The sequence below is a fragment of the Pleurodeles waltl genome, chromosome 2_2, assembly GCF_031143425.1.
Source record: "Pleurodeles waltl isolate 20211129_DDA chromosome 2_2, aPleWal1.hap1.20221129, whole genome shotgun sequence".
Classification (NCBI taxonomy): domain Eukaryota; kingdom Metazoa; phylum Chordata; class Amphibia; order Caudata; family Salamandridae; genus Pleurodeles; species Pleurodeles waltl.
In genome coordinates, this window is record NC_090439.1 from 354,430,316 (window position 1) to 354,454,363 (window position 24,048).

The window sequence follows — 24,048 nt, forward strand, 5'->3', positions numbered from 1 at the left end:
GCCTATCACAGCAATCACCTACTGGATATTGCAGCCACTCTGAGGCACATGATACAGGGCAACGCATGACCTGGTTCAGAGTACAGGCCCATCGGTGCCCCCAACATGGTAACACACGGACGTCATAGCCAACACCATGTGAGGTAATTTCCAACACTCCTCGTCCCTGCTGCTCTCTGTCGGGTGAACCGAATACTGACAGCACCACAGAGCAAGCGGCCACAGCTGATCCCCATGCAGCCGATCTCCTCAGCCATGATTTTTTCTGGCTGGTTTTAATAATCAAGGGGCCAGATGTATCATTAATTTTTGTGATCGCAAATGGCCCAATCGGGCCGTTTGCGTTCTCAAAAATGCATTTTGGAATTGTGACTACATACCGATTCGATATTAAGAAGGGGTTTGTCAAGGGCAGCCCTTCCTAATACCGAATCGCAGCGGTTGTTAGGAATGTTTTGGGACCAAAATGGGGTTGCAAAACCTTTTGCATTTTACCACCTACTTCAAGTAGGTGGTAACCCATTCACAAACAGGAAGGGGTCCCCAAGAGACCCCTTTGTAAATGTATGAGAAAACATTTGTTAAGAGCAGGCAGTGGCCCCTGCCTACTCTTAAAAAATAAAAATAAAACTTTTAATTTTTCTTTTTTAAACGCATTGCGTTTTCTTTTAAGGAAAACAGGCTGCAAATTTTTTTATTTAAAAGCAATCACAGACATGGTGGTCTGCTGAGCCCAGTAGGCCAACATCCCTGTGATTATAGCCATTCACAATGGGTCACAAATTGCGACCTACCTCATGATTATTAATGAGGTAGGTCGAATTGCAAGCCATTGGGAATCATTAAATGAAACTCCTGGAGTTTCATAAATACAAATAGCGATTACGTAATTGCGATTCGCAGGTAATCACAATTAGGTAATTGCTATTTGGTAAAATTATACATCTGGCCCAAGATCTCCCTGGAGCGGCACACACAGAGTCTGCAGCGGAATAAACAAAGAACCGCTGTTGTCCTCCACATCCTTCGTCATCAGCTGGGAGCATAGCAACGTGGCGGTTTATGGCGGGTACGTCCTTCCCTGAGGAACCCGCTATATGCTTCATGGTGCCCATCTGGTGAGACACGCCTTCAGGAGGGCTAATCCTATATGTCACGCCCAACAGGCTCAAAGGAAAAGAAAGGCTAAATTCTGCATGCTTACAACCACTGGCCTCAGTATAGCAGGAGGACTGTAACAAGATAGTGCAAGTATTCATTACAGTGCATGTGGTGCAACTTTCAACACTAATATCTATTATCAATCACCTTGCCCTCAATTCAATACTACTTCCATCAGAAAACAAGCATTGGCATGCCAATAGGGCTCATCTTTGGGACCTTATAAGTGTTTAGCCATGCAGCACATTATCCTAGAGGCTGTGCCACCAGGGATTGAAGAGCTATACCAATTTTATGTTGCAAGGTAGAATAGAAATAACACACCACAGAAGAAATGCTTATAAATTTGACAATAGAGATACAGTAATGAGAGGGAGAACTTTTCCCTCTGGGATTTCTGACAAATCCATGAAGATTCCATAACCACATCTTGGTGCTGGACCAGAGCCAAAGTCCAAGGAGAGTTACAAAGAGTGTCTTCGAGTGCACTGGATGGGGAAACCGGGCAGAACCGGCAAAAGGCAGAGACAGCAGGAAAAGTGGCAAGAGGAAAACTGGAAAAAACAGAGAAACAAAAAAGCAGAGCAAAACAGAAAACGGGCACAGAAAACAGCAAACACAGGATAATAAGACTAACACATGATACTTACACCTACTACTAGACACCAGGGATGAGGTGCAGGCGAGTGCCTGCGGGTGGTGGAGGGCCTCGAACTCGCGGCAGCCGCCAGGGCGAGTCCGGGAGCACGAGGGCAGTCCGGTGGAGCTGCTCGTCATGCAGAGTGGTTCCTGGCCTTAAATCAGGTCAAGGGTCACTCTGGGCAGCGCGCAGCGGCCGCCATTAAGAAGGGGAAGTGGGAGAGTGGAGCAGCTGGGAGGCGGGAGGGTGTTACGAATGGGGGCACGAGGAGGGCGGGGACACAGGGGACGCAGTGGCAGGGGTGGGGAAAACGGGCAGAACCGGCAAAAGGAATAGACAGCAGAAAAAGCGGAAAAAGGAAAACTGGAAAAAACAGAGATACAGAAAAACAGAGCAAAACAGAAAACGGGCACCAAAAACAGCAAACACAGGATAACAAGACTAACACACAATACTTACACCTACCACTAGACACCAGGGATGAGGCGCAGGTGGGTGCCTGTGGGTGGTGGAGGGCCTTGAACTCGCGGCAGCAGCGAGGGTGTGGTCTGGAGCACGAGGGCAGTTCGGTGGAGCTGCTCGTTGCACAGAGTGGTTCCTGGCCTTAAATCAATCCTGTTTCTTTTTCATTGGTGGTCCGAAGGAGAGAGCTTCCCCTACGTGCTCTTCCTCTATTTTCACAGCTCCTCACCCCGTGATCCGGTTAAGCCAATCAGCACACAGTACACGGAGCCGCGTTCCGGGTTCCTCCGGGTTATTTTCAGCCAATCGCATCCCATGTTAATTTTTCAGGAACACTGTCTGGTGGTAGGTCCCGAGTTGAGGACCGGCTGCATAAATGTGAGTACCTTGTGATGGTGACAGTAAGGTTATCGGCTTGACCGTATTGATTAATAATTTAGGCAAATGCCTGAAAGTGTTGGGACTGGGTGTGTGTTTCACTATCGTGTTACACTACCGGTCTCTTTGATACTTTTACTACGAGGTTTTTTCCTTCAGATGTCGGGTGTTCTGTTTATATTTTTCCCTCAATGTGGGGATTAGCCGCTGTAATTAGAGATGGGTTGTCTGATTATACCTGACAATATAGGTGGTCGGTCAGTTAATTATCTGGCACCTGATTGTTTGAAGCTTAATGTTGTTAACTTTGGGAAGTGCTTTGGGAGGATTGTGATTTGGTTTTCTTTGATTCCACTCCAAGCAATTAAAGGGACTTAGGACTTTTTTTTAGTACATTGCCTAGCTAATCATGTTTTATATTTCTTTAGTATTTGCACCAGTCTCCTGGCATGTGCACACCTAAGGAGCCGTTTTCAAAATTTGGGACGGTAGGCCGTGATACTGATACTCTCCTCACTACCACTGAGCACTCTTTTCACTTTAGTGCCACAATATGTGTACATGAAAGTACGTGACTTACATTAGGTTTGAAATGTACCTCTTTGTTAATTTTTTTTACAGGGCGACCTTTCTTTTTAGACTAACTTGATGTGCAGTTTGCTTAAGTAAGTGACTGATTCTTAGTTGACTGACTATTGAGACCCATTGTTGTCTGTGTGTTTGACAAAGGAGAAGTTCTGAGTTTTGGTCCTGATGAAGCGTCGATGGATCCTTTTGGACCCTTGAGAAGCGAAACATGTTGACCCATGATTAGAGGGTGTATGATCATTTCCTGCCCCTTGTTTGCATTTTGATTGAGAGAGTGAATGAGCATGATTTCTCATTTGTCACTCTCCACTTGTTTTTTAACCTTGGCCAAGACCTTGTGTTGATAGAATAAATTCATGATGATGTTCTAGGTTTTGAGCCAATTTTTTTTTTTTTTTCTCTAGTGCTTACATTGTGTCTGTTGGGTAGCATTGTCCGCCACACAACTCATCACGGCAGTCACTGTAAAAGATCTCCATCAAACAGCCCCCTTCTTGGGGAGCCCGTCAGACATTACAGTGCCAGTCTAACGAGGAGCATCCCCGATGATGAAGCATGACATCCGACTGGATGTGCGAGGGCTCTTGCTCCTGACATATAGGTTTCCCTGTCATTTCTGTTTGGAACAGTACATTTAATAAACTTCAGGATCATTCTGGAAAAACATCAACGTAGTGTTAGAGAGGCATAACTTCTTTACAAGAATAGAAGGCAAGGCAGAGAAATAACATCATGCATTGCAGCACTCAAGGGGTTATCAATACTTGCAACTTTGGTGTTTCAACAGATTCACTGATCAGAGACCAGTTGGTAAGATGCACCAACAAACACAGAGTGCAAGAAAAACAACTAGACAAAATCCAAACTTGAAACAAGCTATAAACATTGTGGTAGGCATTGAACATACAACTGAGTGCGTAAAGGAAATGAAGGTTCATACAGAGGTTCAGCATCATGTCACGGATGTCAACGTAATCAAAAAGCAAGAAATCCCTTCAGGATACAAGATGGAAGAGCCCCTGAGAACAAGTGGCTACAATGAAACATTGAAGGGTTACTGTTGTGGGAGTGTGGGGCACTGAGCAAACAACATACAGTGTCAAGCTTGTGGTTCCACATGCAGAAAATGCAGAAAAAAGAACACATTGCAAGGGTATACCAAGAGGTGCAAACTAAAAGAGTACACATGGTGGAACCAGATGGTCAGGAAGAGAAGAAATTTGTGTTTCAAGTAAAAGAGAAGGAAGAAGATAGGAAATTCCTTCATGTGAGAACACTTTAGACAATAAGCCTGTTACTGTGTTTGTTGATTCCAATTCTCTGCATGCACCACTGGGCATGAAAACCTTTGAAAATATGTTTCCAGGTAGGTGGGAAATACTAGAAAGACCTGACATCAAACCAGGGGGTTACAATGGAGACTTGATTCCACTGAAAGGAATAAAAAGAAAGCATATTTGTTTCAAGGACACAAGTACAGTAGGGAACAGTAGAGAAACTGTGTGTAATGAAAAAAGAGTCAAATCTGCGAGGGTGGAAGCATCAAAAAGAATTAGGAATGAAGCTGGAGCCAAACAGATTAAAACCCGTTATGCTTTTAAACCCTTCAGTTTGAGGAGGACACTTTCAGAGATGTTTTCAGACAAAATGGGGTTACTAAAAGATTACCAACATCACATTAGTCTAAAACCTAAGGCCCGACCCATAGTACATAAAGTAAGACCCATACCCTTATTATTACATACACTCCTCAAAGAAGAATTGGATAAAATACTGAGTCAGGATGTAATCAAACCAATAGAAAGTTCAGAATGGCTAGCCCCAATAGTGATAGCTCCAATACTTTTGCTTAGAGACACCCATGTTCCTAAATTCACAAAGTACTCACATTGATTAAGGATGCTTCTTTCTTTAGTGTCCTAGATCTCACCACCACGTACCATCAGGTAGAGTTAAATCCTCAATCGAGACATCTGACATCATTTATCACACTCCTAGGAGCCGTCTGATATAAACACATGCCTTTCGGTCTTGCATCAGAGGTGGCTGCGTTTCAAAGTATAATGCAGCACCTTATGCAATGGGTTCAACACACCATATGTTTTCAGGATGATATTGTGGCACAGATAAAGAAAACCATAACTTCACTCTCAGAGAGGTTTAAAGTAGGCTTAGAGATGCAGGCTGAACTATTAAGAAAGAAAAGTGTCCCATGGGGTAAAGGTGGTAGACTACCTAGAACACACCATTTCCCAAGAAGGAATCAAATCAAAGTACAATTTAGTGGAATCATTAAAAAAAACCTCCTGCTCCTTCCAGTAAAGAAGAACTCAAATAATTCCTAGGGTTATCAGAAGTCTACTCCAAATTTACCCCAAATGTTAAAACAGTTGTTGAATCGTTACACAACTTGCTTAAAGTCAAGGTTTTATTTGCGTGGGGGAGGGATGGAAACTGTCAAAAAGCATTTTACTGTATTACACCTGACATTACAAACGCTTTGCCCATAGGAAATTTTGATCTCAATAAGCCCACACACATTGCCACAGATGCCAGCGACAAAGGGCTCAAAAGATAGATGGCATCAAGTATATTATAGCTTTTGTTTCCAGAGCCCTAAAAGAAGCAGAAATCAGATATTCAATAGTAGAAAGGGAGACTCAGGCATTCTGCTGGGCAGTCAAGTATTTAAATTTTGTACATTTTTGGCGGGGATGGGAATACCATTCACCATTAGAACGGACTACAAACCCTTGATTTTTGCATTCACTAGCAAGAGATCTGAAAGAACAAAACAGAGAATCTTTCGTTGGGTTCTAAGACTAGAAGGTTACAACTTGGGAATGATATATGAGTCATAGAATGTTCCTGCAGATTAACTTTTCCACAATGCCCTTAACGTTGACACAGGGGACCAAGAGGAAATCTCTGAGGAGTGTGTACTAGAAGTAAAAATGACCAGTATAATTTCCATTAATTATTACTCTGACCAAGTATATTCACAAACGTTGGCCTACTGATAAGAACAGGTTGCCTAACTCCATAACAAAATATTTGGAAGTAAGACTAGAACTGAGTGTTTACGGAGATTTTATCTGTCAAGGATAAAAGATAATTCCTCCTTGTGGAATAAGAGAAAAATAATTGACCTTGGTCACAAGGGCAATCAAGGGTGAAGTCTCACAGGTAACAAAGTTAGGTCAGACTACTTGTGGCCACTATGAATGAACATGTGGTGAACAGGTGTGTAGACTGTGCCAGCAGTGACAAAACTCTTAAAACAAGAGTGCCTCCCTTGTCACCTGTTGAGGTCCCAAGTCAACAATGAGCAAAAGTTAGACCGGATAATATCGCCCCATTAAATCTTAAGGTCCTAACAGAATGCTTTATACTGGTCTTGTTTGATAATCACATGTGTTGGATAGTTACCAAATGTGTCCACAACATCACCACACACACCTTAATCAATTTCTTGAGAAGTACATTTTGTAATGAAGGCATACTAGAGACCCTTATTACAGACAATGGGGTGCAGTTCACTCTTCCCCAGATGCAAAAATCTCTCAACGAGATGTCCATAAAACATCTTAAAACAGCACTATACTGCCTAAGAGCGAAGGGATTGGTTGAATGTGTTAAGTTATTAATAGACGTCATACAAAGGGCAGAGAAAATGCACTTTCTGATAACCAGAGCCATACAAGACACTATCTGGGCTTGTAGAACCATCCCTAATAGTGTCACAGGTGTATCGCCATTCACCTAATTGAAGAGAAAAAAGCTGAGAACACAAATGTCAGCCTCTTGGGGTACAAGGGATACTTCAATTTAGGTGAACAGACTGGACATTATGCAAATAATAAGTACTCACCAAGACAGATATAAAAGAAGATTTGACCTTCAGAACTGTGTAAACAAGCTCAATTTCTGGATAGGAGAATGGGTAGAGGTGAAACTGGCAGAGAAGAGATACGTGAAAGGTAACACTTTTTCCCATTCTATGAAAATTCAAAATGTAGGAAAGAACATCGTCCATCTAGAAAATGGACAAACATGGGGAGTGGATAAAATTGCTAGATGTGCCTCCAGTGACCACCCTTTACCACCTGTACACATTCCTTTGGTGACAGGGTAAAGACTGGGAATAGGTTAAGAATGTGTTGTGCACCTACATGTCACAAAGATTTTATGATGAATAGATTCATGTTGCACTATCTTGCCTTTCCTTAAAGTTCCTCTCTTATGCATCTGCATACAATATTTCCATTCATACAGATACCCTTTTGTATATTGATGTGAATTGTCGTTAGATGACTGCCTTGCGGTATATATCAGTTAGGGACTAGTTACCTAATTTTGCTCTTTCCCTTCCATGAAGAGATGTGTTATATTATTATATTATTAATGACGGTTCTTCCCCATACTGCTTCCCCATGCCCTTTCCTTCTCCTTGGTTACTTCCCTCCTTGATGATGTAATCCCCCTGCCGCCTGAGCATTCTAGTTGTCACCCCAGTTCCTACTCAGCTGACTGAAAGTTATGGTGATGTAAATAAATGACTAGAAGATTTCTACAGGAGTGGTTCTTTTTACTTACAACACTGAGCTCACTCTTCCTGCAGTGCTAGAAAATGTTCAACTACCAGAAGATGAGAATTCTAGGTGGGCTATAATTTTACTCTGTTTCTCTGCTGCATCTAATACCACTGACCTTTGGAGAAGAGCTCCATGGGTAGCAGGGCTCTGAGCTCTGATTGAACTCTCTCTACTGAGGCCGTCTGCTGGCTTACGTAGATGTTGCAGTCTGAATGACATACAGATGCAACATAAGGATAAGATTCCTCATTTAACAGCCTTCCTCTACAATATTTGCACAGTGTTGCAACCAAACAAGAGAACTGATAGTAAAGAAATTGGCTACGAACGCACTCACCAATGCATTCTTTCAAGGAGCGAGGTCGTGTCTGGAAAGGGACCTGCATTCCGATGCTTGTGGTTGTCTTCTTTGCGAGCCACTCACCTGAATTCCAGGTGTTCCAATGGGGTGATGACAATTCCCCAATCCCGGTGAGGACTATTGTGACCGCAATGAAGAGTACATTACCCTCTCACAAGTCTGCAAGGGGAAGGGTGTTTTGCCAAAAGAAAAAGAGAAAATACCAGATTCTGCTTCATGGACTGCAGAATCGGACTGCTGGACCCTCGACTGCATGTCGTGTTGGATGTCAGTACTTCGGATTTCTCAAAATACTGGGTTCTTGTTTTTTTAGGATTCTAGGCCGCAAAAGAATGACTTCATTATTACATTGAACTTGCATAAACTATTGTATATTGCATAATGTCAGTTACTGTTGACACATTGTGCATACATTTCTATAAGCCTGAATAAGTCTTGTCCTCTTTTTACAATACTTTCAGAGTTTCTGAAGCAATGCCCAAACTCAAAAACAATCAACTTGACCAAAGGGTTTATTTATGTTCTGGTGTAATCTCTTGCCAATAATAATGTTGATTAACTTGCTCTATTTCCAATCTCCTATTTCTCTGGGGATCGCTTTTTACAGGAAACATATCTTTCCTTAATGCCTGTTTAGGGGTATTTTAGATTCCCTCCCAAACAATAAATCATGCTAGTTCTTATTTTCATAAATTATTTAAAAGAAAGAGCTCTCTTTTGTTCAATTTAAACAATTAATCTTTATTTACCTTGAAATGAAGTTACTTGCTTGAAAATTTTAAAAGAACCCAAGCTGGGTTTTTTCACCTTTCCTATTTTCTCTCTTTTACAGGAAATACAGGATCATCGGCAGAACACGGAAGAGCAGAGCCAGGGCTACGCAGGAAGCTGACCGGAAAGCAAGGATTGCCAGAACTTGAATGGAGGTTGTCCTTAGGACGAGAAATGCTGGAACTCGACTGGAAGTTGGTCGGAGAATGAGGAACACTGGAACTCGACTGGAGGCAGGCTGGAAAACAAGGAACTTGACATGCACTGAAACTCGACTGGAGGCAGACTGGAGGACAAGGAGCTTGACTTGACTGGAAACAGGTGAGCAGAGCAATAGGTACAAAGCCAAACATGGCCTCAGACTCACAAGCATCCTTAAATAATCAACTGTGCACATGTGCCTTTTGGCAGTTGATTGCTTATTAAGGAAAAGAGCAAATATCCTCCTGATTGTGGCACATGTTCAGATCACATTGTGAAGAGCACATGTATTGGCAGTTACAGTTGGAGCAGGTGGAAAGGCAGTTGGTTGTTTGTTAAGGAAATGAGCAAATATCCTCCTGATTGTGGCACATGTTCAACACAGATCACATTGTGAAGGCCACATGTTTTGGCAGTTAGAATTGGCACACGTTTAGCAGGTAGGCTATATGTGCATAATCAGCAAGCATTGGTTATAACAAATGAGACATTTAACAAGCATTGGTTATTGTAAACTTGATGTTCAAGAATGTAATGAATATACGCAAATAAATGCAATAAATGCAAGCAACAGCATCTTACTGTAATCAAGCTCTTGGAATTGCGGAGTGTACCCACAACAGGTTGGGCTCAGTAAGCACTGAGGATTCAGAGGGGACTCAACATGATTTAATTTGGGCTTAGCCTATGCTTAGCTTATGATCTTTCACCAGTACATGACAAGGAGTTTTTTTCTTTGGATCAGCACTTCATATTGTCTGGCACAGCGAGCATTCAATAACATGCTGTGAGGACTGTGACAGACCGGGTCAGACTACCTGATGGAGAGGACGGCCAAGTCAGCACCAACTCAATTTGTAAAATAGTAGAGATGCAGGCACATGAGGTGTGGGGTAGCAGGCAGCTTATTGATGGAATTGTAACATGAAAGTGGGCCAGAAAGGGAGTGCAACTGACAGACAAGGTGCTGGATGTTGCAGTGACATATGAATCAGGAAGAATGAATATACAAAGAATAACACACCATATTTAAACTCTAATAGACTGGGAACACAGGTCCATGATTCAAATCTGGCAGTGAAAAACTAAAGTTTGCACCGAGTGGTAAAAGGGTGACAGGAGTGAGGACAATCTAAAAAATGCTTCACACAAATTCTGTGAGGCTGATGGGCTAGACGAATCTTCTGAGCACAATAATTTAACTAACAATGGCTTATGGAGATGACATTCAGTGGGAAAAGGCAAAGAATGTATCTCAAATCTAGAGAATGTGCCTACTGGAGGGATCAGAGGGATGCAAAAAATGGCTGAGTGCACCTTCTGCTGGATTAAAACCTGCTTCAGCTTTGGTGGCTATTGACTAAGAAGTGGTAACTGCAACAACAGCAGCCAAGGTGGCACTGAATGCAGAGGGGCAGCAAAACACACAGAAGAAAAATGACCACAGACTCTGGAATGCCTACCTTGGCAAGATTTCACTTTGATATCCCCACAGCTCAGATGACAGAAGGTCCAGAATTTATTGTCAATCAGAAATAGGACTGTTTGACTTCGATAGAGAATTACACACTCAACAGGTGTATAGTACTGTTGATAAACCTGAAGCATCTACAACAATACTGTGCAGAGTTCGCATGCTTTGGGGGAATTTCTGAATATGGGTGACAAAATTTCAGGTAAAACTGCTAAGAAAAAAGCATTGTTCCAAAAACTCAGACCTAAGGATTTAGGATCTATGGATTCTCAAGTAGTGGCCCGCACATAGGATGGATGACTATGGATCACCAGATAAAGCATTAGTATGGAGCTCTGATCAAGGATGATAAGCCACCCTTCAATTGCAATCCTGCCAATGGATTCAAAGAATAGTCCAATCTCTAGTCTTTCTGAAACTGAGAAAGGTGATGGAGTAACAATATATACGAAAAGACAGACATCTTGTTTTCTGAAACCAAGGAAGGCAATAAAGTAACATATCAAGAAAGACATACATTGTTTTTTCTGAAACTGAGAAAGGTTGTGGCGTAACATATCAGGAAAGACGGACATCATCAGTATGCATCAAGAGCACATTTTTATGATTGATATTAAACAATGCACAAGAAGCAAGACATGGATAAAGGGACATTGGTAAAGAGGGGTACATTATATTAGTGAGACATTAGAAAATGTTGATAAAAAATTAGTGACTTTTTTAATCAATTTGGGGAGTTGGAAGGGAAGGGGAGTGAGACTATGAGAACATATAAGAATCAACATGATGAGATTTTAATGGCTATTAATAGACTAAAATGGAAAAATTCAGATTTGAAAAACTGATCATGCCACTACAATCTGAAATTTGTTGGACACCAGAAGTCACTGAAGGGACAACCACATTAAGGGCAGCTTTGACCACACCATTGTTCTAGATCTACATACTGTAATTAAAGGCAGTTCAAACTGGTTGTCTTCATTTTGTGCAGACAGATGTCAACAAGCAATCTTCAGGTAAAAAGTGTCATCATCCAAAAAACTAACATGTGGAGTTCATCAGAAGTCATTTCTTTCCCCTTATCTGTTTCATGATTGCATGAAGCCATTAGCTGCTATTGTTTACTCTTACAGTTTAAGCTTCAATACCTATGTGGATGACACTCAATTACTCTTTAAATTGAGCTCCCATACTGATGAGTATTTCCCTCCCCAGAATTCTCATAGCAGTGCATGTTTGGATAAGCCACAATTGGCTGAAGCCCAACATGGACAAGGTTGAAATCCTTATTTATGCTCTTCACAAACAGATATGGTTTGTTGTGGTGAACCCTTTGAGGCCCTGCCTTCTAAATTGGTCAAGAACCTTTGAGTGAAGGTAACCTGCTTTGCAAATGAACTGGTATATATATATCAAGTAGTAACTTCCAGTACCTTCCATCTTCACCAACCTTGGCTTACTTTACGATACCTTACACAGCAAAGTAAAGAGACAGCAATCACAGTTATAGTTGGCACAATATTGGATTACTGCAATAGTCAAAATCTAGTCAGAACAGGCAGCTAGATCTGTGGTAGATATCACTAACCTTAGTTCGGTCACTGCTATCCATTAGATGTTTCTTTGGCTCCAACTTCAACAGTGCATCATCTTCAAGGTTCTCTGTATAGTTCATCACACTGTAAATACCAGTAATACAGACTTAATTTCAACCAGGATAAAACGATATCCCCATAAAGCCATCCTTTCTCATCCAAACATCCTCTTTTGCAAGTTCAAAGACGTGGCAAAGATTGAGCAGAGGACATTTGTTTACTGTTTGTGCCCAACTACTTTGTAACAACATCCCTTAAGATCTCCAACTCTGCTGTAGCCATTCATCCTTTATAAAAAAGTAAAAGCTTTACTCTTTTTCTTAGGTTCTTTGTGATAAGCCCAGAAAGTGCCTTATCTTTTAGCACTGTAAGACACTTGGGATCAGCGCGTTTTACAAAAATCCCTAACATAAAATATGATGTGAACCCAAATGTCCCTTCACTGCCATAAATATTGCCATAATCAGGCTACAACAAGGTGGCAGCAAGGGAAGAATGGGAGCGAAAGAGAGAGATACAGAGATGGAGAGAGAGAGAAGGAGAAAGAAAGAGAATACACCTGCTCCACCATCTCTTCAGCTCCTAACTATGAGAGAGGATCTACCCTCTTGGGTGATGGCGTGCAAGAGATTGGATAGAAGCTTGCGCCTTAAACTTAGATGATAATCACAACAAGACCCGCAACTTAAGGAAATAAAAGTAGAAACAAGATTTCCCCAATAGGTGATACTCTTGCCACTACTTCCGAGAATATGGCTCCGATGATCAATGCAGAAGTCAGGGAAAATACTCAAAAATCAAGCAAAAACACAGTGCACAAGAGGCAATAATTTCAGAAAGAGGCAGCAGAGACATCACAGAGCATCAAAACATTCCTAACTAAAGCGAAAGGAACAAGAATATGAGGAACTGACAAAGGGAAAACAAATCAGACATATTGGATGGAATGGCCAGGTGACGAACAGGCAGTAGTGGAAAGTCCCAGAAAACTGTCCAGATGCCAGGCACTGAGGAACTGCATTATGTGCCGCATTCTGCAGATGGACGAGTGCTGACCCAGAAGGAGAATCTAAAGATACATGAAACTTTTAAACAGGTTCCCATTTTCCCATGACATTTTTCCATGCCAGGTTCCCATTTTGCATTTTCCCATGTTCCCATGCCATTTTCCCATTCTCCCTAATCCTTGCCTCTCTGCCTGTGTCAAAATCCCCAAATCTTCATACTCCTCACGTTCCTGACTCTTTCCAGCTGGGCAACCATCAATCATGCAATCATAAAATGACAAATACATACAAAATTACAGCTTGCAAAACAAAATGCAACTAGTTCTAAAAGGGGATAACAAGGATTATCACAGTGAAAATCTTCCACCTTCAGGGTTTGTCAGAGAGATTTGCTAACGCCAACCCTCTTTGCTGCAATAATAATCTGTTTGATTTCAAGTGCCAAAACACCGTTATACACCGTTTATCATTGTTAAACAAGTCTATGGCATCCAAAGCATCATATAAAACGTTTCCTAGTGAACTCATGAGGCATACTGCCTTCATCATTGGCTTCCCTCCATCACCACCTCAGACCTATTGTCTGGAGCATACATTTTCCATTCCAACCATTATTCATACAGTCATAAAATTAAAAATATATACAAGTTTAGAGTATGCACAGCAAAATACATCTCACTTAGGTGAATCAAACAAGGATTACAACTGTACAAAGTTTTTGTCTAGTACAATAATTTGTGAGATTCTATGATACAAACTTTAACACACTATAATAAATAATGTTAGAACCCTAAAAGCCTTCTGGCTTTAATATATAATGTTCACAAGGGTTAAGTCAAACCTACTCCCTTTGTCATAATGTGTCATAATAAAGAGATGGGAATTATGGCACTGGACATAGGTTTTCCCACTGTACCAATACAATGTATAGCCTTTATCATTAATTGGTTACCATACTCAAGTCAGGCCTACTATTTTAAGGATCAGCTTCCCCCATGGGCACCATCAGGCGCACAGTCATAAAATGCAAATGTATGTAAAAGTACAGTCAGTAAAAAAAGACAATCCTTTTAAGAGGGACTAACCAGGATTCTCACAGAGCAAATTTTATCCGCCAGAGCTTAGTCAGCGGGAATAACCAACACCAATTCCCTTGACTGCTCTGTGATATTCCATGCAACAAAACAATACTCTCCACTGGCTTTAACACTGTGTAAGACCAATCCACCCATAAATGACTATTGCTTAAAAATATACTTTTCCCTGTAAATACGCCAGAGCTACTGCCTTTGTTGTAACTTTAAAGGTTAAACAGATCATTCCTATAGCCTTCATCACTGAATTGGCACCATAACCAACACAACCCTGGAGTACTGAGCGTACGCCCTAACACAATGTAGAAAGTGGAAATCAAGCCCTCTTTTTCATGGGAAGTACACAACTTATGCTCAATCAAATGCTGCCCTAAAGAAAATCAATGTGAGTGCAGAGTCAACAACTTTCTCTCAATATAGCCATTTTTTTATCTGATTTAAGCAGTAGTACATGTTTGTTTGTCACTAGTACTTTAGAGTAATTTACTAGCTTTTGGCAGAACATGTAGCATTTGTTGACATGTTTAAATGAATGACACCGCACAACGAAACACAACCTAATGGCATAACACAAAATTACAACACAACCAAAATATAACCAGGCGTAATAAACAAAATCAAAACAGAATGCAAATCAACTACAGTACAACACAACAAAAAACAATACAATAATGCAGTACAAAATACATCAGTTTAACAAAACAAAACAACACACCACCACTGCAACAAAAAAACAGCACAATAAATATCCACAAATATTCCTTGCACACTTTACCTCTTCCACAAACCCCTTTCATAATATGGGAGTAGATGACTTCTGCACCACTTAATTGCAACCAAGAACATGTAACGCCACCAGCCAAAAATGTGTTGTGATCCTGCTCAAAATGTCTTCTACACAGAGCAGACTTTGGAGTATATTTGTGTAATTCACTTTTTTAAGATGGTCCCACCTCTTTCCTACCTTTTAGCAGAAAATTCAATTGCAGCACAGACAAAAGAAAGGGTAAGGTCAGGTTAGTCTTAAATTATGTGTTGCACTGGTTAACCTAATACTGCTATGAGGCGGTGCTCCTACTATATCAGTATGGTTTGCTGCTAACCTGCGCAGGAGCAGGCACACTTGCTAGCCTATGTCTAATGTGTACCACAGCGACAACAACAGAAAAACCGAAAAACATTCATAGTGCCTCAATCCTGATGACTGGATCAGGAAAGTCTTGTTTGTGGATCTTACTCAGAAATAACCTTGCATACAAATTTGACTGGGTGCCATATTCTGAGAAGTTATAAGACTGTGCTGAAGCAGGACCATTATGGGTAAGAACAACACACACATACACTCTCTCTTGCACTCATTTGGGGTAATGGGGTAATCATTACATGCATAATGACTCACACTCCCTTGTCCTAGTGACTTACAATCATGCCACTTGGATAACAATCATTCTTTCCTCTGAGAGAGCGTGGTTTAACTATTATATATATTAGATGTGAAAAGCTTATATATAAATACCTAACAAAGCTGCATACAAAAAACAATCATAAAATATTATTTGTTTAAGTGCATTCTTAACATGATTATAAGTGTGAAGTTACTATTGTGCACATAAACTAATGTCAACTGTAAGAAATAATTGCTTGCATTATGATTAATTGAATATGCGAACACCTACGAGGATTACATTTGTATTAGAACCCATAGGCCTTAAATTAGCGTGAGTTGAAGTTTTAGCCGTGTAGCTCTCATATTAAAGCATATTTTTCTGTTTTCCAGTGTGCTGACTCGTAAAAGGCCATGACCCAGCATTTGTTCCTTTTCTTTGTTTTATGTTGCTAATTCCTTCTGTTTCCCATCCGCATATTAGCTGCCTTAGTATAAGTTTTATATGTTTTGCAACAATCATGGAAACATTCAAGGACGTTTAGCCATGGAAAGGAGAACTTTTGACCTGAAGAACGTGCCAAAGGATGACACCCTCTGGATGTGCCACCTACGAAGACGTATTATGAAGACCAATCAAAACGTTATAAATTATCGTGGGGTGACAATTAGGATTACGTAATGTATAATTTGATAGGTTAAAGATAGTGGGGTATAGCGGTTATCCAATAGAATTTTGGGGGAATGTATTTGGGAAAAGGGATAAAAACTCATGACACAGAACAGTCGGGGAATTAGGTAGGGAATGATATTGATTGCATCCAGAAACTCTGTCACTCTGTTTGGTGATTTGATACTTAGACAAAACCATCTTCATCCATAGACTGCCCCTTTACACTTCTCCTCCTTATGAGGGAAGTGTCCCCTGTCCTTAGATGAAATAGACTGTCGGCGATCTAACTGATGTCCTGAAGACGAAGACTGATCCTGTATGCTGACTTATTCCGAGGAGGGTAATTATGACAATGCTAATGTAATTTGTCTGTTTGCTTTTCCTTTCTAGGTACCAACTGCTGTATTTTTGGATAGAGACTTTAGTCAGATGTTTTCCAAATTTGTGTTCAAAATTATTTTGCATGAAGCCCAACATGCTGATGCTAATTAGTGGTTAGGCTAGGTGATCACTTTGACTGACGAAATTAGACAATGACTGAAATTATGCTATGCTGAACTGAGATGTATATGAAATTCTATGCACTCTGATCTATGCAATACTTATGTTGACGTTCTCATGTTTGTGATCTTTGCATTATTGAAATCTTATCATAGCCGTCGTGTTGTGATTTTGCTCAATTGCCTTTTGGTTTTGAGATTAACACTTCTATTATTAGATTGTAATCAATAGGGAATAAAATTCACAAAACTCCAATAAAGGTGTGGTTATTCATGGCTGAAAGGTCATGGTTGCGCCGATAATTTAATCAATGTCTTCATCCAAAGTAAAGTATATTGTGGTAATATATGTTGATAACATCATTGACATATTGCTTGACATAATGATCAGTTATCTCGTTCTTTCACCACTGGGTCAAAAGATTCATCGGCCTAAAACGAGTCCTAACGTGTATAAAATTGACATAAAGGGACTCGTTATCACCTCCATCATGGGCAGGGGTGTTTCTTCCCTCCTTGATGATGTAAACTAAAAAGTTACACCTTCCTCACATACTCTTCACAGGTCTAGGCCTGAAGTTCATATCAGGGAAATGTGAAGCATATAGCAAACTCTCTGGCCTGAAGTATGTGGGAAAAGGTCCTATTCTTTCTTGTGAAATACAAAAGCCCGCTCAAGGTGCCTAAAAGTATCCTGTGAAGTACCCCGTGAGGTGGAAGCAGTTATAGATGACAAGGTGTGCACTGCCCAATCACTAACTTCTCTGGCAACACCTTGCTTTCCTCTCAGCCAGTATGCACCTCGCAAAGGTTGGCTGTTTCTCGTGGAGAGCTACTGGGAATGTGCCAATCCTAAAAGGAATGTCAGTTCCTTTCCAACTGTGCCGGGCTTGGTGGGTTGTTGGCATCATATGGTGATTTCTAGCGGAACAAAAGATCTGTCAGGAACAGGTCTCTAAATACCAAAAAAGAACAGAAAGTGCATCATGATTTGAATGGATGAGCTGTCACGTGGCATGATCTTACCGCTTCAACAGGCACCAACCCTGTGGAAAAAGGTAACATATAGGCCCTCATTACAACCGTGGCGGTCAAAGACCGCCAGGGTTGTATTGGCGATCGTACCGCCAACAGGCTGGTGGTACAATTCACCATATATTTACCGCAGCGTCACACTGCCGGGACCAGCGGTTTTCCGCCACCGTTGTCCCGGCGGTTATAATCTCTGGGGATTATGACTCCCCTTCCCGCCTGCCTGCCCATGGCGGTAGAAACTGCCATAGAAAGGCTGGCGGGAAGGGGAGTCGTGGGGCCCCTGCCCATGCACTTGGCATGGGCAGTGCAGGGGCCCCCAGGCACAGCCCGAAAAGCGCGATGGGTGCAGTTGCTCCATGAGGAGCCGGCTGCAATTTTACGGCCCAGCGGGGTTGTTGTAATGTGGCTTGCGGGTTTGTGGCTGCATAGGCGGCCGCTTGGCGGTTCTACCTTAGTGGGCAGTGGTGTAATGAGTGCCATAGTGTACAATACCCACTTTAAGAATAATTAGAAGATTTTGAGCTTAATTTATTTTTTGGCGGTAGGCCCTCCCTCTGCCAGGGCAATGGACTAAATTACCCTGTTGTCCTGACGAAGGTGCTTGGGGCCAACTTTGTAAATGCCCTTTGGCTCATAAGACATTCCAAGCAGTGGAAGAAAATGCCTTCACAGTGGCTCCTATTAATACACTGTAATTTTACCATACAGCTCCATCAACAGGATAGCACAGCAAACTTACCATTTCTTATTTTCAGAAAGAAAATCCCAAAGCAGGATTTTCTTTTTGAGAATAAAAAAACACTGTGCTCCCCTCTCCAGGGGAGTTTCCTCCCATGGCGAGGGTGGCATTGAGCATATTCAGTGCCCATTGATGCTAGGTTGTTCCTGGAAGTGACGGACATTGAAAAATGGTTATATGTCCCCCCTTCTAAATTAGGTGGGTCGACATAAAGCGAAACGTCTGACGGCCCTTACTCCGTCGGACTGTCTGGCGTCGTCAAACTATTGTCCTCTCGCATTAAACTGGGCAGACAGACCACAGTCTTGGCAGGAGAGAACTCCATCGCCATTGTGATGGGGTCCCCTCGCTGTAAAAATACGAATCAGGCACATCGTTGCTAAACATATATATCCGTATAGAAGTAAAGTTGTAGTCCAATAGTTGTTTTAATTTAAAAAAAGACAGAATGGTAGACTTACTAAGCTCAATATCCTCCCTTAACTTATGTCTTTTCTCCATAAATGTTCTAATTGCCCAAAATGCATCACATTTCTTGATAATCCAAGGGAATTAAACACCTTAGGCAACCTCATTCAAAAGGCACTTTTCTGATGCATATTAACCAATTTATCCTTTCAAATGCTTCAATTTCATACAGTCTTGAATGATCTCCTTTGTCAGTCTAGTCACTAGACTGGCCCAAAGGACATCCACAGAAGTGGGGCCACCTTTATTAACCTCGTTTTAATAAACTGGACCTAACTCCTCATGGCAGATATAATGTGAGGCACCCAATAATTTACAAAAATATTTTTCCTAAATTTTTAGAGTTTAAAACATCAGTGGCACTCAACCACATCATGTGATGCTACTGAAAGGCATTTGCTAATGCAGATTATCTTAATTGTGGGAATGTCTGTTTTCTATTTTACATGAGAAATCTAAAACTGCCTCCATGGTTTGAATAATCATTAACTTACTGAGCCATAATATCAGCCCACTTATTAGCAGTGTCATAAAAACATCCAAATAGGAAAGAGTTAGTATTTCTTTCAATACTTAGCTACTAAAAATACATTCTTGTTTAAGTACTCTTGGAATACATGGTTAAAAACACATAATTGAGCAAAGTTAATAATAACGTCAAGGTTATCCTTGAAATTTACACAACATTTTAAGTCATTATTTGCCTGCGACATCAGCATGACGTTGCCTGCATTTAAGAGCACTGGAATAGATTTATCATACAATCTAGGAATATCCTGCTCTGCTTCCCAAAGAGTACATTACAGGTAGTTGGTGCAAAGAATAAACAAAAAGTATGAGAACACAAAGCCCTGATGTACCACCCAACCTGATTCAAAACCTTCACTAAGTTCCCTGTAAGGACCAAATTATACCTTTTGCAGTCACAAAATTGTGCTGACACCTAAAAGCAGATTGAAAGATGATCCAACACCCATAGAAATAGCTTACAATTGTGTACCATTCAGCACAACTTAGATCTGTTTACTCAGTTGAATGATGAGGTGAGATCCATAAACGCTAGCCGTGAAGCTACCCACAACACCTGAACACATTTGTAGGTTAAGAAATGTCTCCTTTATATACAAACAAGCTGTAAATCCTCACTGACTGTCAGCTAAACTGTCCGTTGGCTGAATTTTGGCCAGTGAAACTGCCAACCACTTTGACATTTGAATAATTCAGTGAAATTGGTCGATAACACCCTGGATCAACCCTGTTGACTTTTTGAAAGTCAGGAACAATAAACAAAGTGGACCAAGACCTGAGAATATTAGCAGATCAAACATAATTAAACAAACATGTTTAAAGAGAAGCCCACAGATCTGGACTATGTTTACAGAAGTGAATGTTTAGAGCTTATAGATCAGTTTATACTCTAATCGGCACATCTTAACCTCATCCTGATTCCAGGGAGGACGATTTAGGGCAGGTCTGAATTTCCGGATGGCTGCAGCTCAAACCGTTTATTTCCAGGACAATTTCATTGACGGACTGAGGAAGCCCTAATTTTCACTAGAATAAAATGAGCAATTGAGGTAAAAGCAGCAGCACTATAAGATGCCTCAGATGAATCATACAAACTTAACATGACATCCCCAAAAACAACGATCACCTATGAAGAGAACTGTAGGGTTAATTAAATGTCAGTGTAAAATTCGGCACCCATCTGAAACTTATGATTGCTTGGCCTTTTGCCAGTATTATGTTTTAGTGAATCATTCCAATTGAAATGGGAAATTGATTGCCAATATTTTCTTATAGTTTTAAGTGCTGTAAAAAGATTAGACATTTTGAGTCTAAAGAAGCACGTTTTTATGTGCTGCAAGAAATGGAGTCACTGCAGGAAAGTAGCCCTAAAGGACTGGGTTAATGCCTGGCCTGTTGCTAAGATAATGAAGTAATTCACCAGCCAAGTTCATTTGTTTAAAAATAATGGCATCGCAGCCACGTGTTGTTGACTTTCTCGACTTTTCCACCCGCCCAATTCTTCTTACTCAATGTGTTGATATCAATACAAGGCACTCAGGGCCTCATTTACAACAAACTGGTGTATCAATGGTGATGTGCCAGTTTGCTTGTGCCACCTTGAGCCCCCCTAATGTCACCATGGTGGGGCTGTATTTACAATACAGTGCACCATGGTGCTCGCTAGCACAGCTGCATCATACACTTTGTGGAAGTTTGCTGGACTAGCCTCAAACGTTTTGATGCTAGTCAAGCAAGGCTCAGGGAGGCCCATTTAAAACAGCCTAGAGTTACCTTGACGCCTGCCCTTGACCAGGCATTCAAAATTGACACTCGAATGACGCAGTGAAAAACTTGTAGATTTCACTGCGCCATTACTGGTGGCCTCCTCGCGGGGGAACGCCTCCCTTGCACATATTATACCTGGTGAAGGTATAATATGGCGCAAAGGTTTAAAACTGGCGCAATAGTCCCATTGCACCAGTTTGTAAATGCAGAGCTATGCGGGGGCTGTTTGCGATGCCGGAGCATAAAAAATATTATGCTGGCCTACTCTTACTCCATCAGGCCAATGGTGTTCTTCAGTCCATCTCCCTGATTTAGTAAATGCCATTCTTCATGATTTCAATCAGCACTGTAGTCTCCTACACTGGATATGCTACCATCACTGACTGAAGGAGTCCTGCAGATCCCATCCTGGACTCTTACAGAGGCTAGAGACTTTTGAAACCTGTTTCAGGGTCAATACACTTCACAGAACAGTAAAATCAACCATTCCGGAGATTAAGGACTCAACAAAATATATATTGCATCATACTGTGTAAGTACGAGAAGCTTGTCTTGACCATCCCACTGGAGTGTATTATTAAAGCAATAAAAGATAGAACCCACTATAATTGCTAATCAAATGAATTGTATTAGACTTTTGACTACCTCAGAAGCCAAAGAAAATACCTCACACCAGTCACTTAATTAGGACATATTCCAATCCTGAAACAACACCATATCCCTCAACCATTAATCTTAATTGCCTCAATTTCGGAGGATCCGCAAGCATTACTCGTCATGCTACCTCTGTGGAGTTGCTGCAATGTGACAGTATGTTTTCGCACGTCTATTCATTTGTAAAACGTACTGGTCCAACATGTGCTCTGCTCCACAAACTCTGATAGGAAATCTGCAGTTAACAACTTATTTAATACAAATCTATAGGGCTAGATTTAGATGTTTAACGATTGTGGCTAAGATACAATATTCTGTAGTTGATGGGTGCATGCAACCTGAAGGTCTTCTTCATCCGCCTATACCTATAGGTAACCAAAAAGTCATTAAATACTATTACACCAAAGGACCAATGTGTTACACATATTCTACATATGGAATTTGAGTTTTCTTGCAGGTCTCTGATGCTGAAAAACATGCCAACTAACATATGGAAGAGAAATTGTTACTCAGCAGCAATGTCCCAAAAATCCACTTATCCACTCTCTTCTTTCTGGTTTTCTGATACACACAAAGGTGAGCTAAACTTTGCTCTACAGAAACTATTATGCTACTAATACTGCTCGAAGTATCGCTTGCTAGGAGGAAACGGTAGCAAAGGAAAGGCTAAGCGCCCTGTGATGGGCAGGGGCAGAACTTATGTCATCACTGCAAAACAACAGGGAGAGCACCATTGTCTTTTGAATGTAAAGAAAAAGAAGATTATAACTAGACTAGCATAGCCAGCAAGCAGACAGGCATTTTAAAATGGAGGGAATACTCAGGGTGTTCAGAGTTGCAAAGGTTTGCTTCAAAGAAACAAATTAAGTTATTTTTTTAACTACAAAACTTCAAAAAGAAAAGCTTACGGAAAACCAATCAGAGAAAGACACATTATACAGGGCAAAAATATATAAAAAAAAATACAATTAATGAAGGATAGTTCACAAACCACACTTTTCCCCGTGAAACTATGTACACTGTTGTGAGAGTTGACATAATTTGGAAATGTAATGAAGTGCAAACAGTTGCAGGGAGATGGCGTCTACATAGCAAAGAAATCTAATTATTTTCTCATCCGCCCACTAAATAGCATGCTTCCTGTACTATTTGTTTGGCACTATTTACATGACATGACGCATGTATCTCTCCTACTGTATTTTGAGTGTTTCTCCCTCGGTTTCTCTCCTCATTTAGTCAGGGACCCCTTCTGGTGTTTTCTACTAACTATTTACATGACAACCAGCTGATCAGCACATAATCATAGCTGAATGGATGCCTGCCTGTCAAATACCCATATCTGTATATTTGCGTGGCTGATGGTGAAACAGTATAGAGCCTCTTCTATGTATCTGATGTCCAGCTAATTCAATATATTTCTTTGCTGTCTAACAACCTTCAACCAGTAAGTACATGGGGCCTGATTTAGAGTTTGCTAGACTAGTTACTCTGTTACAAACGTGACTTATTACAAGTACATTACATTCCTTGTCACTTGTAATAAGGCAGATGGGATATCCGTCATGAATACAATGGAGTAATCAGTCTACCCAACTCTAAATTAGGCCCATAATCTCTTCTATTTAGCCTGCAGCAAGATAGGTAGTGAAGTTTATTCTCTATATGTCCAGTAGGTGACTTTGTAATTCATAATCTCTGCCATTTATCCGGCCACCTAGTCACAACTGACATTTTTATGGTATTTGCTTTGCCAGCCAAACATATCATCTCTGCTATTTAGATAGCAGCTGACTGAAAAGCAGAGGAAATGCACTTTTAAGGGGAGGACAGCTATTTGCTACCTAAGAAAGACAGAATAACTTTCAAGGGTTAAGGAAGCAAGCATTGGCAAAAGCCCAAAGGGCTGTCTTGATTGTTGTGTACGGTTTCTTTGTTCTAATGCCCATATGTTATGTGTATGTATTCTGCTGCAC

General features: G+C 40.9%; 1 protein-coding gene across 3 annotated transcripts in view; it reads right to left on the reverse strand.

The window, feature by feature from the left end:
• Positions 1–24,048, reverse strand: part of LOC138282379 (Y+L amino acid transporter 2-like) — a 588,082-nt gene that overhangs the window by 527,374 nt on the left and 36,660 nt on the right. For all 3 annotated transcript variants that reach the window (XM_069219875.1, XM_069219872.1, XM_069219870.1), the window contains exon 2: positions 12,220–12,310. The gene's annotated coding sequence lies outside the window, so the exon portion shown is untranslated. The remainder of the gene's footprint in view (positions 1–12,219; positions 12,311–24,048) is intronic.